Raw genomic sequence first — 15,182 nt, forward strand, 5'->3', positions numbered from 1 at the left:
CTGGGCTGTGGAGCGATGGTATCCCAGTCGGGAGTCTTCTGTTCCAGCAGGGGTGGACACAGCAACTGGACCCCTGCAGATGGCTGATGTGCAGGCACCAAATGGCAGGGCACGGTGGCAACAGGCAGGCAGGCAGGCAGGCAGCAGCAGATGGGTCGTGGGAGGCTGCTCGGGGCTCTGGGGGGCAGTAATTCGGCCTTTTGGGCAGGAGCGTGGTCTTCCGTGTGCTTACGCGTGGCCAGCTTGATACGGAGTGATTTGGCACGTGAAAATTCTGCACGTCAGCGTGTGATTCGAGGAAAGGCCCTTAGCGCGTAAGCGCGTCAGCACGCATATGCGATTCCATTGGACCAAAGGCCCTTAGCGCGTAAGCGCGTCTGTGACGTATCATGCACGGGCGTTGCCCTGGCAGGGCTTGAAGATCCCACGTGGATTTCCATTGCTCTGTACGTGCTTTCCGTGGGGTGCGGTGCGTGCGTTTTGCAGGCATTGGGGTTCACACGCTACTACTTCACAGCGGGTGGGTGTTGGCTACGCGTTCTTCTACACACAAGGCAGACGGTCAGTGGTACCCTGCTCCCCCAGGCCCGATCGCGTGTAAAACCACCCACAAGCCCCTGAAATACACGTACCCCGCTCCACCAGGCCCGATCGCGTGTGTAAACGCCTGCGCACCCCTGAAATACATGTACCCCGATCACCCAGGCCCGATCGCGTGTAAAACCACCCGCGAGCCCCTGAAATACACTTACCCCGCTCCCCCAGGCCCGATCGCGTGTAAAACCACCCACGAGCCCCTGAAATACACGTACCCCACTCCCCCAGGCCCGATCGCATGTTAAACTTCCCGCGAGCCCCTGAAATACACGTACCCCGCTCCACCAGGCCCGATCGCGTGTGAAAATGCCTGCGCACCCCTGAAATACACGTACCCCGCTCCCCCAGGCCTGATCGCGTGTAAAACCACCCGCGAGCCCCTGAAATACACGTACACCGCTCCCCCAGGCCCGATCGCGTGTAAAACCACCCGCGAGCCCCTGAAATACACGTACCCGCTCCCCCAGGCCAATCGAGTGTAAAACTTTGCGCGCACCCCTGAAATACACGTACCCAGGCCAATCGCGTATAAAACTTCCCGCGAGCCCGTGAAATACACGTACCCCGCTCCCACAGGCCCGATCGCGTGTAAAACTTCCCGCGCACCCACGAAATACACGCACACGCTATTATTCACACAGCGGGTGTCCGTGTTTGTCGCGTACCCCTTTGCACGTCATTTGTCCTAGAGGGCCACAGTATGGGACTTTCATCAGAGCTGTGTATACGTGCTTTTTGTTAGCGCACATTTTGGCGCACATTTTTTTCATGCGCAGGGACGCTACTGCCTGCTTTCGTGTGGCGGATGTGTATGGGCCTGTGCGCGTCTTTGCCCGTGCGCTGGTTTGCCCTATTCGATTCCATGAATACGTGTTGTGGGCGAGCGTGTGGGCGTTCCGCACACTTGCCTCCTGTACTTCCCCCGTGCCGCCCATATTTTCACGAGTTGTTCCCCATTCCGCGTGTCACGCCCCCTGTTCCGCCTACTTTTGTTATGTGCGCCGCGCTATGTGCAATTTCGCTGTGGCCGTGGCGCATGCCGTTAGATGACCTGTGTGCCGGCGTGCGCCGCGCACTTTTTCAGCGCACATCCAATATTGTTCTCGCGCACGGACTTCCATGAATCGATGTGCGTTGGTTTCCCTGCGATTTTCGCTCTTTCACTGTGAATCGCACGTTTTCACACGCTTGGGACGAAATTTTCGGTGCACATTAATTCCATGAATCGGCCTGAAAATATTGCTGCGTTGTCTTTCACAGTCTACACACTTACAATCGCTCCACATGCAGTCCCCTCTCGTTGTTTTCCCGCGCAAAGGTGCACTTACATCTATGCGTTCTCCCGAGTACCTCCGATACAGGGTCCCTATCAACTTGCCTGTACAACTGGGTGCAGTGCCCTACTCCAAGGAGTAGGAAGGCCCTCTGGCATAACGGGGCCTGCAAACCTCCTTAAGTTGTGCATGGGTTATGGACAATGCAGACGGGCACCGCAACCCAGTATGTGTGGTTGGATCACCTCCGACCTGAGTGTGGGATCATGTATGGTCACCAATTGTAAAGAAAGACGTGACCCAAAACCTGCACAATAAAAATAATCCAAGAGGCTAAAGAATCACTGCACTGCTTTGCAAGGGAAAACATGGTTTATTACATGCAAAAATATCTCAGACGGTCCTGTAGAAATGAACTGACACAGAGCTCATCACGGTCCAAGAAGTTACAGGTTATATAGCGGGGAGCTGCATATTATCATGCATAGGTTACATCCCAACACACTCATTGTCTACCACCTACAGAACATGCTAATAGCCCCCTATATTCCCTGGACCGATTGGCCCACCTTATCTAAACCAAAATCCCTATCCACGTTGCTCACTGCATCATCGCTATTGAATCCAGGTACATGATTGGCCGACAGGTACACTAATACATTAATAAATTGTGACCATCACGTGATTTTCAACCCTCCGTCTCAGACACGTTCAAAGTAAGATTGACAAGGCCAACTCTGCTTTGATAAAACAATGGGCCTTCTCATTATACAAGACACCGCGGTGCACACAAGCTGCACCCCGACCGTGTACTAAATTCCCTGGCATCACCTCTGATCCTCCTATCCCAAATTACGGACCATTCCAGACACAGCGTCCCCCTTATCTCCTTCAGGCCCCTAGGTGCCCAATAATGACGTGGTTAGGACACTGCTCTTGAGTCTGAATTTCAGGGATTTATTTGCTTTGGTTATTCGTCTATTTGTAGTTCAAATAGGGTGACTTCTCCTTGGGTGAGGGCAGTAGTGCTCTAACTCTTCGCCTGGCCTATTTGCATCACAAACCTCGTACCCTTTTCTCATGAATTTGTCCTTAAAAGTGTGAATCCCTACCTGCCATTCCCACAGCTAACATTCAGTTCCCACCGCATTCAGGCTCTACAGCTGGATACAATTTATGTTTATCTATGCACGGCGGATGCCTCTCACCCCTGCTTCTCTCTTGGGGGACGGAAAAAGGGATTTTTCTTGGGACTGAGCTAAACAGAGCTGCTGCTCCACATCAGGGTCTTCATTCTGTTCATTGTGTGCTAGGCCGTAAAATCCAATATGGCGGCACTCCTGCCATGTTGGCACGTTGACCTCGCTCTTACCATAGTACATTTCTGACTTCATCTTCCACCTTCTTCAGCTCTCCCCTTGCAGCTCACTGAAGAATATAACTTCATGTACTACTTCTAAACACGGGTCCTATGACAGTGCCCTATTTATAACCTCTGCAACTGCAACATTCATATATTTTGTGCTCCTTCTGCGTTGTTATATATGGGTATCTAGTATGTGTCAAAACTAACTACAAGTGATATGTGCGCCTTCTGCCACGCAAAACTCAGCCTGCTCACCCAGTGGCACATGCTAATAGATTTTTCTCAGCATAACCCTTTTTGCCTGACTAGGACACTTTAAATGCTTCCCAACAAACTGTTTCCTGAAATCAGGTGGTTCACTGCCAGGTGGAGAGATTTGAGTAGGGTGTTCTACAGTTTTGTTGCCAGAACAGAAAAATTGGATCCTCCTTGAAGTTTCTTGTCCAAGCTGGTCACTAGTATGAGTGCCGTTTTGCTGAACCTAAGTGTTCTGGATGGGGGGGTAGAGGCGTAACTTTTTTCTGAAGGTAGAAGGAACCCCTTGGTATGAATGATGGTCAATGTTTTTAAATGAGCACTTTTTGTGATAGGTAGCCAGTGGAGAATACATAATGCAGGCGTGATATCTCTAAATCGCTTCATTCTGAGAAGTAGTCTTGCCCGCTGCCTTTTGAAATCTTTGAAGTTTCCTCATTAGGTAATCTAGAGGTCCAAGTTAGAGGCTCTTGGCATAGTATAGTTTGCAGAGCATTAGGGAAATTATGACCATGGCACTGTGGTTGAATGTTAAGTAAGCTAAGACGCGGTGTGCATGCACAGTTGTGAGAACCCATTTGTGACGATGGGTCTAATCTGTGGATCAAGAATGAGCGTGTTGTCTGTTGTCAAACTAAGATTCCTTACTGTTGTCAATGGGATCAGGAAAGGGGCCATCTTGCGAGGTCAAAGGATTGTGGTGGAGTTTAAACCTGTAGCTTTTCAGAGCATCCGTTCTGCTTTGCTAGGGTGTGTTTTAAATTGGTTGCTGTCATCCAAGCGTCCAATTTTACAAGGCAGTTTTTAATGACTGGAATATTTGGTGATGGAGGTTTCACAAATGTGTAGATTACATGTGTGTCATCTATGTCATTGTATCAGGAGATTCAAGGTCTATTGATCACAGAAAGTAGGGTGTCATGCAGATGTTGAAAAGTAGAGATGAGGGTGTGGTTTGTGGGGGTACTCCGCAGGTAACTGGGAAAGGCTGGGAGTTGTAGAGGTCCAAGATAGTGGTTTCTGTTTCCATGAGGAATGAGGTGACCCAGTGTAAAGCTGTTTCTTTAATATCAGTATGTTCCAGTCTTTGTAAAAGGATCTCATGACGGATGGTCTCAAAAGCGGCTGAGATGTCTAACAGGATGTGCACACTCTCAGATTTTTCATATGTATGGTTTTTAAGTGTTTCCCAGAGGGAGCACGATTTTGTACTCCTAAATCCATGCTGTGACTCATTCAGGAGGTGGTTTGGTTTTGATGAAATCCCAGAATTGACCGTATATGAATTTTGTCCAGACGTTTCCTTATGAAAGCGGTGTTTGATATACAGCAATAGCTGACTGGGTCATATGGGTCAGTTGTGTGCTTTATAAGCAGAAGTCTGATGCATGCAGGTTTCATTTGAGCTAGGACTCCTCCATTGCTGATGGAGTCATTGATGAGGGATAGAAAGATTGGTGTTAATTCTGGAAATTTCATGATGGATTTGTAAAGCTTGGGGACATGGATTCTCAGGAGATCCTGATGGGTTGCATGAGTTAATGGTAGCTTGTAGGTCCTATGCAGACAGAAGAAGCAAAGATGATAGAAAGGAGTTAGTGGGAGTTGTTGGTGGAATCTTGTTGATGGCTTGTGAGCGGGAGCATCCTTTATTGTTCAGGTGATCCTGGTGTCCAGGATCTTTTGTTTGAAAAGTGCAGCAACCGCTCACAGTCTTGTGTAGGGGTGTCCTTGCAGGCCATCGTTTTCTTGCATTCTTCTATGATGTTATACATTTCCCTTTCGCTGTGATGCACCAAATAGTTAAGTTCAAATAGTATAGGATACTCTGTAGTAAGGCCAGACAACATAAGAAAAAAGACAAGTTAAGCACATTCTTAAAACAATAGCAAATAGAGGTTTAGAATACAAAGAACATGAATATCTCACTAATGCATCCCACTATGCATTACACGCACCTGATATGGTTTAGAATGTATTCTCACAAGCACTCTTGGCACAGATACATCTCTTGTTAGTCCCTACCTGAGATGGAGTCTAATAGCCACATTTTCAAAACATGTTGATTCAAATAAAGGGATGCAAATGTGCATCCTCTTAAATTGTGCCAAAATTTTGTTCACAATTCACAAAGGGCATCTGATTGCGCATATCATATATTCACGCAATCAGATGCCCTTTTCACCCCTTTGTGCAAATGAGAGGCTATTTCTGTACATTTAAAAGCACATCCCCAAATTCACAAATGAGATGCACTTTAAAATGTGCAGAAATCAAACACAGCCCCATGTGTCTGCTTGAATCAGGCACAGGAGGATGTGCAATGCATGCAAATAATATTTCTGACCCTGTCATGCTTTTTATTTTAAGTAGTAGAGCAGCTGTCATATTTCTATTTCTGTCCAGTAAACAGGGATAGTTATTTTTTAGATTTTGAGGGTCCGGCACTGTGAAATGTGCTCCTACCACCTACGTGGGTGCTGAGAGCACTCACACATTGTTGTCAATGTCAGCAAGCTTGGGTGTGTGATTGGCAAACCATTTGCACTCCAGCACAGCCCACTGGAAAAGCATAGTTCACCTCTGTGGATGAGGTAACTTTTGCTTTTGCAAAAATAAACCTCCAAAGAAATTGCTGTACACGTATGACTTATATGACTTATAATTTGAGACTTTTTATGACAGTCATTGTTGAGTTGTGGGTGCTCCCACGGTGCTTTGGCTTGGTATCCTTCCAAGATGTGGTGCTTACAGTCCAAAGGCTGACAGTTTACACTGTGACAGTCCATGGAAAATCCTGGTGTTTATTTGGGTGATTTCTCTTAGTTTTGTGTACAGTGTATGCGATCACATACTGATCTAGACAAAAAAAGCTTTGCCTTCCACACCTAGTGGTATCAGAAGTTAAGTAGCCAAGGTCAGTTCATAGAAAGCGGGGTGGGCTGAAATGTTTACAATCTTTTAAAGTAATTTGTGGAATAATGGAGCTCCATACAGAGATACTATGAAAATATACTCTGTTTCTTTATTGTATATTTGGTTTGTATCAAACCTTTATACATTAAGACATACTAAACAAATCTTATATTTCATTACAAACAATTTAAATCATGCATTAAAACATACAAAGCAAATCCTACAATTCAGTATCCGACCGTATCATTCAGATCTGATCAATGTCCGTCAATAATTGATTATTAATTTACTAAAACACATTTTAAATACCAAAGAATTTAAGATCTTCCTTAAAACAATCCGAGCAATACCCATCATCAATGTATCACTAATCCATCACAAATACACCGTGTTGCTCAAAGCTCTTAATTATCACATATACACAATATTAGTAATTCACAACTGGCATCACATAGAAAATAAATAAATAGTAACCTAATTCACCAATGTATATCAAACATCTGTACATCAATCAACATTTTCAGCAAATAACTGCAATACCTCCCGAATAATGTGCACTAGTACTATCGTAATATGGTTGTGTTCCATAAAAACAACATAGCCCAGGAGGTTTCTGCTCGATCTACTGTTATGTTCGTTACCAAGTCCCCGAGTCACTTATCTCTAAGTAAGCTCACTTTTCACATTGCATATTAGGTGTCTCCAGGACTCAGCGTCACACCCACATAATCGACACTCCCGCTCCTCTTGAGGAATCCCTCTCATTGGGCCCACTGCAGAATCTGTAGGATATTAAACCAAAATCACATATGTTTTCCTTATCCTGCTATCCGTGAACAAAATCGGATATCTCAGAGGTTTATTGTATTCCAGTTTAACCTGCCTATAGTGCTCATATGCCTTGTAGCCCAGCAAGCTTTCACACTGGTTACACCGATCCCATAGTTTGATTTTCCTCTTCAGTAATTTAGGGTTTGCTACCAATTGATCCATAGAAGACCCTACATTCCCCAAATCAGAAAGGTATTCTAAATAGAACTAATTCAGAGGATGCAATGTACCTGCATGACAGATTATGTCATGGTGTTCAAATAAAGAGCCCTTAACTGGGCTCAGCATTTTATTAAGGAACATCAGCTTTTTATAGATGATAATTGAGTCCCATGATTGTAACCTAAGCTCTACCCTCAAGAAAGCTATTGATAAAGATCCAGGGAGCCTAAGACTATGCTTCCATACAAAGCTTTCTAGTCAATCTAAGGAATATTTCCTTGGAATATTGAGTACTTCCAACCCATATAACATTGTTGGTACTATTTTGCCGCTATAATACTCTAGTAGTGAGCGAAAAATATAGGTACAATACTTGACGTATATTTTATGCATCTGTGCACCCAGTTGAATTAGGTTGCTATGCAACCTCTCGATAATTTTGCTTGGGCTCTTGGCAGCATACAATGGGAAGCCCAAATAGACAATATGTTCGACAGTCTTTAAATGGACCCACCCCAGGTAACATTTGTTCTTAATTTCCTTTCTCCCTCCACTGCAGACCAAAACAGATGACTTCAAAGCATTTATTTTCAAGCCATTATCTGCTACATACTTGTCAAGTGCAGAGAGGGACCTTCATAATCCGATCGGTGTCTGTCAAATAGCATGATATTATCTGCAAAGGCTAGCACACTAACTTTCAGGCTGCCAGTTCTTGGCAGTGCTGATCTCACCACGTACAATGAATAAAATAAGTTGGACATGTATAAACTAAGGAGGAAAGGTGCTAACATGCAACCCAGCCTTAATCCAAGAGTTGTGAACACCTTCCGAGTAACATTGCGTGGTGTATTAAGCCAGACTTGAATTGATGTGTCACGATGGGAGGTGATCTGAATATCAAGTAAGCCACTGAGTGTTCCAGTATAGCTTATTCCAGAGCATAGATTAGTCACCGTAGTCAAACACCGGAATGAGTTCAACACACGCCAAATACAACGTTTGACCAATGTCACGATAAACACTTTGTTGCAACAAGGTGACAATCAGTCCATTTAAGGACCAGCCGAGCCCTGTCCTGAAGAGGGTCTGAAATTGTTGAATAACATTGGCCTCAGCAATCCAATTTTCAAGGTCTTGCAAGACCAGCTTTGCAGATATGTTGCTACAACAGGCAAGGAGCGCTATAAGCCGATAGCTTTGAGGATCAGTTTTTGGGTCTTTTTTGTAGATGGGGACGATGTGACTTTGGTGCCATGACCTGGGTGGTAGAGACCTAAAACTCATTTTAGCAAATAACTTACATAGGAGATTTGCCCAAAAACTTGAATCGGCCTTCAGTACAAAAAACACTGAAACCATCAGGGCCTACTGCCAATGTTGCCTTTGCCTTTAACAATCACATCTTCTATGGCTTCCAGGTCAATGTGCCTTCTCCAACAAGGTAACAAGTCCAGTTCGACACATGATTCTTTATTACATTTCCCCTTAAAAAACACACACCAAGCATCTTCAGAGATAGGGTTGAATTATGCTTCATGCTGTGCCTGTACTAGGTCATTAACTAAATTCCAATGGTCTTTGGTTTGTGTGAGATCAGGACTTGAACCATTGTTGCACTAGATGAGCAACTCTTTGAAACTTTGTAGTGCTTCATCTAATTTCTATAATGTTGTTGTAATCTCCTTTTACCCTCCCTATTACCCAATTCATCTGATTACCTAATGGATTCCAGGGATCAGATAGCTTTCCTTAAGCATACCTTTTTTACTCTGTACCGTGCGGTCAAAGCAATGTCTTACACACTTACTGGAGATGGTCTTTATCAATTCCATTGTCATCACCACGACCACCTGCATAAATCTTACAATTACTGCATTATAATTGCTCAAATTAAAATGTATGTGTTTGTAATTAAAATGTATGTGTTTATGTAGTATCTAGTTGTACCTAGTTGTGAGATTTATGTTTTAAATGTTATGTTAACCTGGCTCCCCGCCTGCGGGAGTGTGTATGGAATGTTTGGGTTAGAAGGAGAGGAAGATTCCATCTGGCGGTTGGAGGAAGGAGACGGAGCTGAAGGGTGGGCGTGTGAGTGAGCCGCAGTGCGAGGCGCCGGGCTATTTGCTATATGTAAATAAAGACTATTTATTTACTTACCGTTTCGTGCATACTTCAATTGGCGACGAAGGATGAGCCCGGCGTCAGCTAACCCAGAGTAGAGAGCGGATGCTCCAAGCGAACGCCAGTAGACGTTTGCTTGTGCCGCCCTGCGTGAGGATTGACTCAGCTGGAAGCTGAAACCGAAGAGGAGATTGGACATCTGTCAGGTGATTGGAGGCGGAGAAAGCTAAGATCACATTGAAGGCAACGTCCAGGATTGCTTTCTTCTGTGCGCGCATAGTAGTCGCACTAGAACAAAGGACCCGCCCAAGTACCTCGCGGTCACATGACACAAGCTCAAGCAAGACCAGGAAGCCTGGGGAGGATGAAGGAGAAGCATCTTATTCCTCGTCCCAGTTAAATAAAAAAAAAATGTTTCATTAAGAATGCAGTCCTGGGAATATTCATTACTATAGGGACTATATTACAGAATTTTGATACGGTGTTGAACACATTTTATGACTGTTCTAATTTAAGATCCTCACATGGTCACTGAATTGATAGGATGCAAGGCATCAATATACAACCTCCTTCAAGTTTTTTGCCGACTCCAGGTCAACCAGTTGTTGTGTGGTCGGAGTGGAAGGAATTCTGGCTGAATTATATTCAGGCTGTAGAACAGGAGGGACTCACATCTCACAAGAAGAAGTAGTTATTGTTACACGCCCTTGGCCTAGAAGGTCAAAGGAAATTCAGAGAACTACCTGATTTACCAGGAGATGAAGCTGGTGATGCTGATGAGCATGACAGAGCCATAAGACAATTGGACAAGTACTATGCTCCGGAAACAAATGTGACCATAAATAGGTACAAATTCTACACCAGGGTACAAAAGGAACATGAAAGTATAGAAGAATATGTATCAACATTAAGGCTTTTATCAAAAACTTGTCAATTTGGTAATGGTATCACCCTCGATGAGTTGATCAGGGATCAGATCATCATTCATTCGAAGGACAGTCTGGTACAAGACAGATTGTGGATGGTTGGTAATCCATCCCTACCTGAGACTATAGCCATTGCAAAACGTGTAGAACATGGTCAGTTGTGCTCCAGGGAGATGAAAAGCAAGAAAGAGGAGGCTGTACAAAGTATGCAGCGGCATAGCGTTAAAGGAGCGCAAGAAACAGAAGAACAAGGCCAAGTCAATGCACTGCGGACTAAAGACAGAGGTGAAGTAACTGCAGGCAAAAACAATAAAGCGAAAAGTTTGGAATACAGAGGTGGTTCCTTTAGAGGAAGAAATTGGGTGAGAAATGAGCCTAGAATTCAAAATGATGAGAGATTTCAAAATGTCCAGTCAGAAGAAGTAGACAGGTGTTATAATTGTGGCAGAGTTGGTCATTATGCGTATGCAAAACAGTGCCCGGCAATTGGACAGAAATGTGGTAATTATGGGCTAAAGGGCCATTTTGCAGTCACATGTAGAAGGAAGAAGAAGGTCTCTGCCATTATGGATGAAGAGGAAGAATCAGAAGAAGAAAGAGTGTTTCTGATACATGAGCCACCTGATGGGGAATTTAAATGCCCGAGCTGTGAAGTGATTGTCGATAATTGGAAACTAAAAGTGAAGGTAGATAGTTGTTCGCTATGGACGATAATTACTAAAAGAACCTGGCAGAGCTTGTTGGCACATGGTCTCCAGAGTAAGTTCAATGCATCGGACATAAGAAATCCTAGTGGGTTTGAAGGATCTAGAATCAAAATAATTGGATGGTTTACATCCATCATTCAATTTAAGGACAGACGTGCCCAAGTGAAGGTTTATGTTGCAGAAAAAGGTGTGAATGTAGTAGGGTGGAGAGACCAAGCTGGATTGAGGATCAGATTGGATCCATGTGATGAAGAGCAAATTCTGGTTGTAAACAGTAGTCAAGTGCAAGGAAATGCAGATACAACTAAAGGAAGTGAGGTTCAAATGAATTTAGGTTAACTGAAATATTTTGCACACAGGATTCGGCTCAAGAAGGGAGAAATACCTGTTAAACACACAAAGTCCAGACCAGTTCCTTTTGCTATCACAGACAAAGTTGAGCAAGAATTGACAAGGTTGGAATTTGAAGGAGTTATAGAAAAAATTGAATCATCGGAGTGGGTGAGCCCCATAGTGGTTGCGTTGAAGAAAATGGGCAAACTCAGGATTTGTGTAGACCTCAGAGACGTCAACAAGAACATCATAATGGATACTTTTCCTCTTCCCATTATATCTGAGATGTTAAATCGTATTGGGAATGCTGACTTTTTTTCCACATTGGATCTTTCAAGCGCCTATCATCAAATTTCACTCACTGAAGATTGTAGGCATATTACGGCATTTATCACGCTGCATGGTTTATATAGATATAAACGCATGCCGTTTGGTTAAGCGTTCTGATGCATGTCCTGAAGGGGTTGAGTGGAACGCTGGTATATCAGGATGAAATTATTGTATTTGGAAAGGGATCCGAGGAGCATGATGGGAGGTTGAAAGAAGTGTTGAAGAGATTGGAGAATGTTGGGTTAAACATTGAATGGAGCAAGTGTAAGTTTGGAGTGGAATAGGTGGAATATTTAGGGAATACAGTAAATGGCAAAGGATACAAGCCTAAAAGAGATGCCATGAGGGCAATTAAGGAATCACCTAGTCCCAATAACAAAGATGAATTGAGATCATTTCTGGGGTTGTGTGAGTATTACAACAGATTTGTTGAAAACTTCGCAAGTGTAACAGAACCATTGAGAAGGTTGTTAAAGAAGGATGCAAAGTTTGCATGGAATGATGAATGCAATGAGGCGGTTGATTGCATAAAGAGAGAAATTTGTAACTCTTTGGAATTGGGAGGATTTGAGTTTGGGAGGTTGACCAAGATCACGGTAGATGCCAGTGGGAGTGGATTAGAGGCGGTTTTATCACAAGTAGATGATGGTGTAAATGAAAGGATTATCAGTCATGCATCACAAGCTATTTCAGAAACAGAGAGCAAATATTCGGTATTTGAAAAAGAGTTGTTGGCTTGTTCATGGGCGGTGAATTACTTTAGGAAGTATCTGTGGGGAAGCAAGTTTGTAATTCAGACAGATCACACGTCTCTGATTGAAGTTCTCACAGTGAAGGGTATGTGCAAAGCTTCGCAGAGGTTAGCAAGATTAAGTCTTAAGCTTTAAGATTATAATTTTTTCAGTGAAATATGTGCTGGGAAAAAGGAATGTTGTTGCTGATTTCTTGTCACGGTTACCATCGAGGAATTGTGAGACAATGGCGGATGTTGATGAAGAAATGGTGGCTGTTGTTTTTGAGGTTACGTCCAAGGATATGTGGATTGAAGAGTTCGGTAGAGATGGAGAGTTACAAGACATCAAGAAATACACTGCATCAGGGTGGCCTGAGAAGAAAGTGGTTAGTGAAGGATGTTTGAGGTTTTGGGAAGTAAAGGATGAATTGTCTATGGAGGATGGATTTTTAGTGAGGGGAGATAAATTGATTCCTCCACGGAAGTTGTGTGGTGAGCTTATTGAAAAGGCACACTAAGGCCATCCTGGCATCACAGGCACAAAAAGTAATGAGAGGTCGAAATACTGGTGGCCAGGTATGGATCTTATGATTGAGAGGTTCATTAGGAATTGCTGGCCATGCCAGAACAGTGACAAGAGCTGCAGGAGTGTCAAGTCAGAGCCAATCAGTATTTGTAAGGGTGAAGCACCGTGGGAGATGGTAGGAATTGATATTGTTGGGCCATATTTGAGGCTGATTGGCGAAAAGAAGTTCCTAAAAGTTTTGGTTGATTACTATTCAGGGTAGATTGAAGTCAAAGCAGTGAGTAAGATTGATACTGATGAAGTTATACATTTTATTATGCAGGTTTGCAGGAGGGAAGGATTTCCAAAAACTATCATTAGTGACAATGGAGTGCAATTCAGAAGTAGAGAAATGAGAGAATTTGCCAAAAGATCGGGAATTGAATGTAGATTTTCAGCGTTGTATCATCCACAAACTAATGGGTTAGTGGAAAGGTGCAACCGTGTGATTGTGGAGACCGTGGAATTAGCTTTGCGAAACAATTTGTCTGTGGATGAGGCTCTTAAGGAGAGGATATGGAGAATTAGGATGTCTGTCAAGAGAGGTATGGATGTCTCTCCGTTTGAATTGATGAGTGGGAGAGCCCCTAACACATTACCAAATCTGGAATGGGTCAATCACAGGGGAAGTTTAGGTAAAAAAAAAAGGTTTTGATATGTATCCGGAAGAGTCTAGGTTGAGAATTTCACCAGGAGATTTTGTGAGAATAAAGTTTGGGCGTGATGTGAGAAAGGGTGATTCAAAGTACAGCAATCCAGTTAAGGTGATACAAGTGTTCAAGAGAGCGGTCAGAGTTAGTGGTGGATCGGTGTGGAATTTGGATAGGGTCAGTAAGTGGATGTGGAAAGGTAAGCATGAGAAAGATAGACAATTTGGATGTCAGAGAAGAGCGATGGAATTATTTGGAGATGATCATATTCAGGAGGAGAATGAGAATGTGAATGCTAACACGTTGAGACATGTCGGGAAGTGAACATGGATCAAGGTATTGATGGAAATGATGTTGCAGAACATAGGATTTTGCGTAGTTCACGAGTGAAGAGACTGCCGATTTGGTCTAGAGATTACATCATGGAGAGTTAAGGAATGATATAATGTGCAGGTCGATTTATTTCACTTGCTGCTTTCAAACTGTTCTCAAGGCGGGTTATGTTATGTTTTTTTTATTATTTCTACTGTTATTCAATATAAAAAGGGGGGATGATGTAGTATCTAGTTGTATCTAGTTGTGAGATTTATGTTTCTAATGTTATGTTAAGCTGGCTCCCCGCCTGCGGGAGTGTCTATGGAATGTTTGGGTTAGAAGGAGAGGAAGATTCCATCTGGCGGTTGGAGGAAAAAGACGGAGCTGAAGGGTGGGTTTGTGAGTGAGCCGCAGTGCGGGGCGCCGGGCTATTTGCTATATGTAAATAAAGACTATTTATTTACTTACTGTTTCGTGCATACTTCAGTTTACTCTAACCATTTCTGGCTGTACGGCAAGAGGTCTGCAGGCTGTTGTCGGAGAGGGGAGTTGTTCCCGCCGAAGTTGAAGTAGTCTTCCTTCCGAGGGTATAGTGGTGTTCACTGCCCTCTGGCCGCTAGGCGCGACGGCCTCCTTTCGGCACAAGAAGCCTCTGAATAAATCTCTGCGAGGAGCTGGTGACTGGTCCTTACCGCGTTGTATGGCGTTGTATGGCTTGCCATTTACAACCGAGCGGGTAAGCTCAGCTCCCTTTCTTGCACTTGTTGCTTTAGCACCTGAAATGCCTTTTGCTCCTAAATTGATTTTTGCTGTATCTTTTTTGAGGAGCTTTTAATTGGAGGAAGTGCTGCACTTTAGCATTGCCATTCAGCTTGTTTTTTTAAAGGTTTGTCATTTGAGTTCATCATGGAAAGACACAGTGGATGTGGATCCCCAAGTATCCTGTCTAGTGGTCAGGCATCGAATAACTTGACATCAGAAACATCTGACTCTTTCTCGTGTTCTGGTCTGGGATTGGCTGCTGACTCTCCCATGGCTAATAGGGACAGCGTGACTGAGGTCCATGTTTTAAGTTTTTGGAGGAGACAGAGGCTGCAC

Source organism: Ambystoma mexicanum, chromosome 1q (assembly GCF_040938575.1).
Source record: "Ambystoma mexicanum isolate Mex_15411 chromosome 1q, UKY_AmexF1_1, whole genome shotgun sequence".
Taxonomy (NCBI): domain Eukaryota; kingdom Metazoa; phylum Chordata; class Amphibia; order Caudata; family Ambystomatidae; genus Ambystoma; species Ambystoma mexicanum.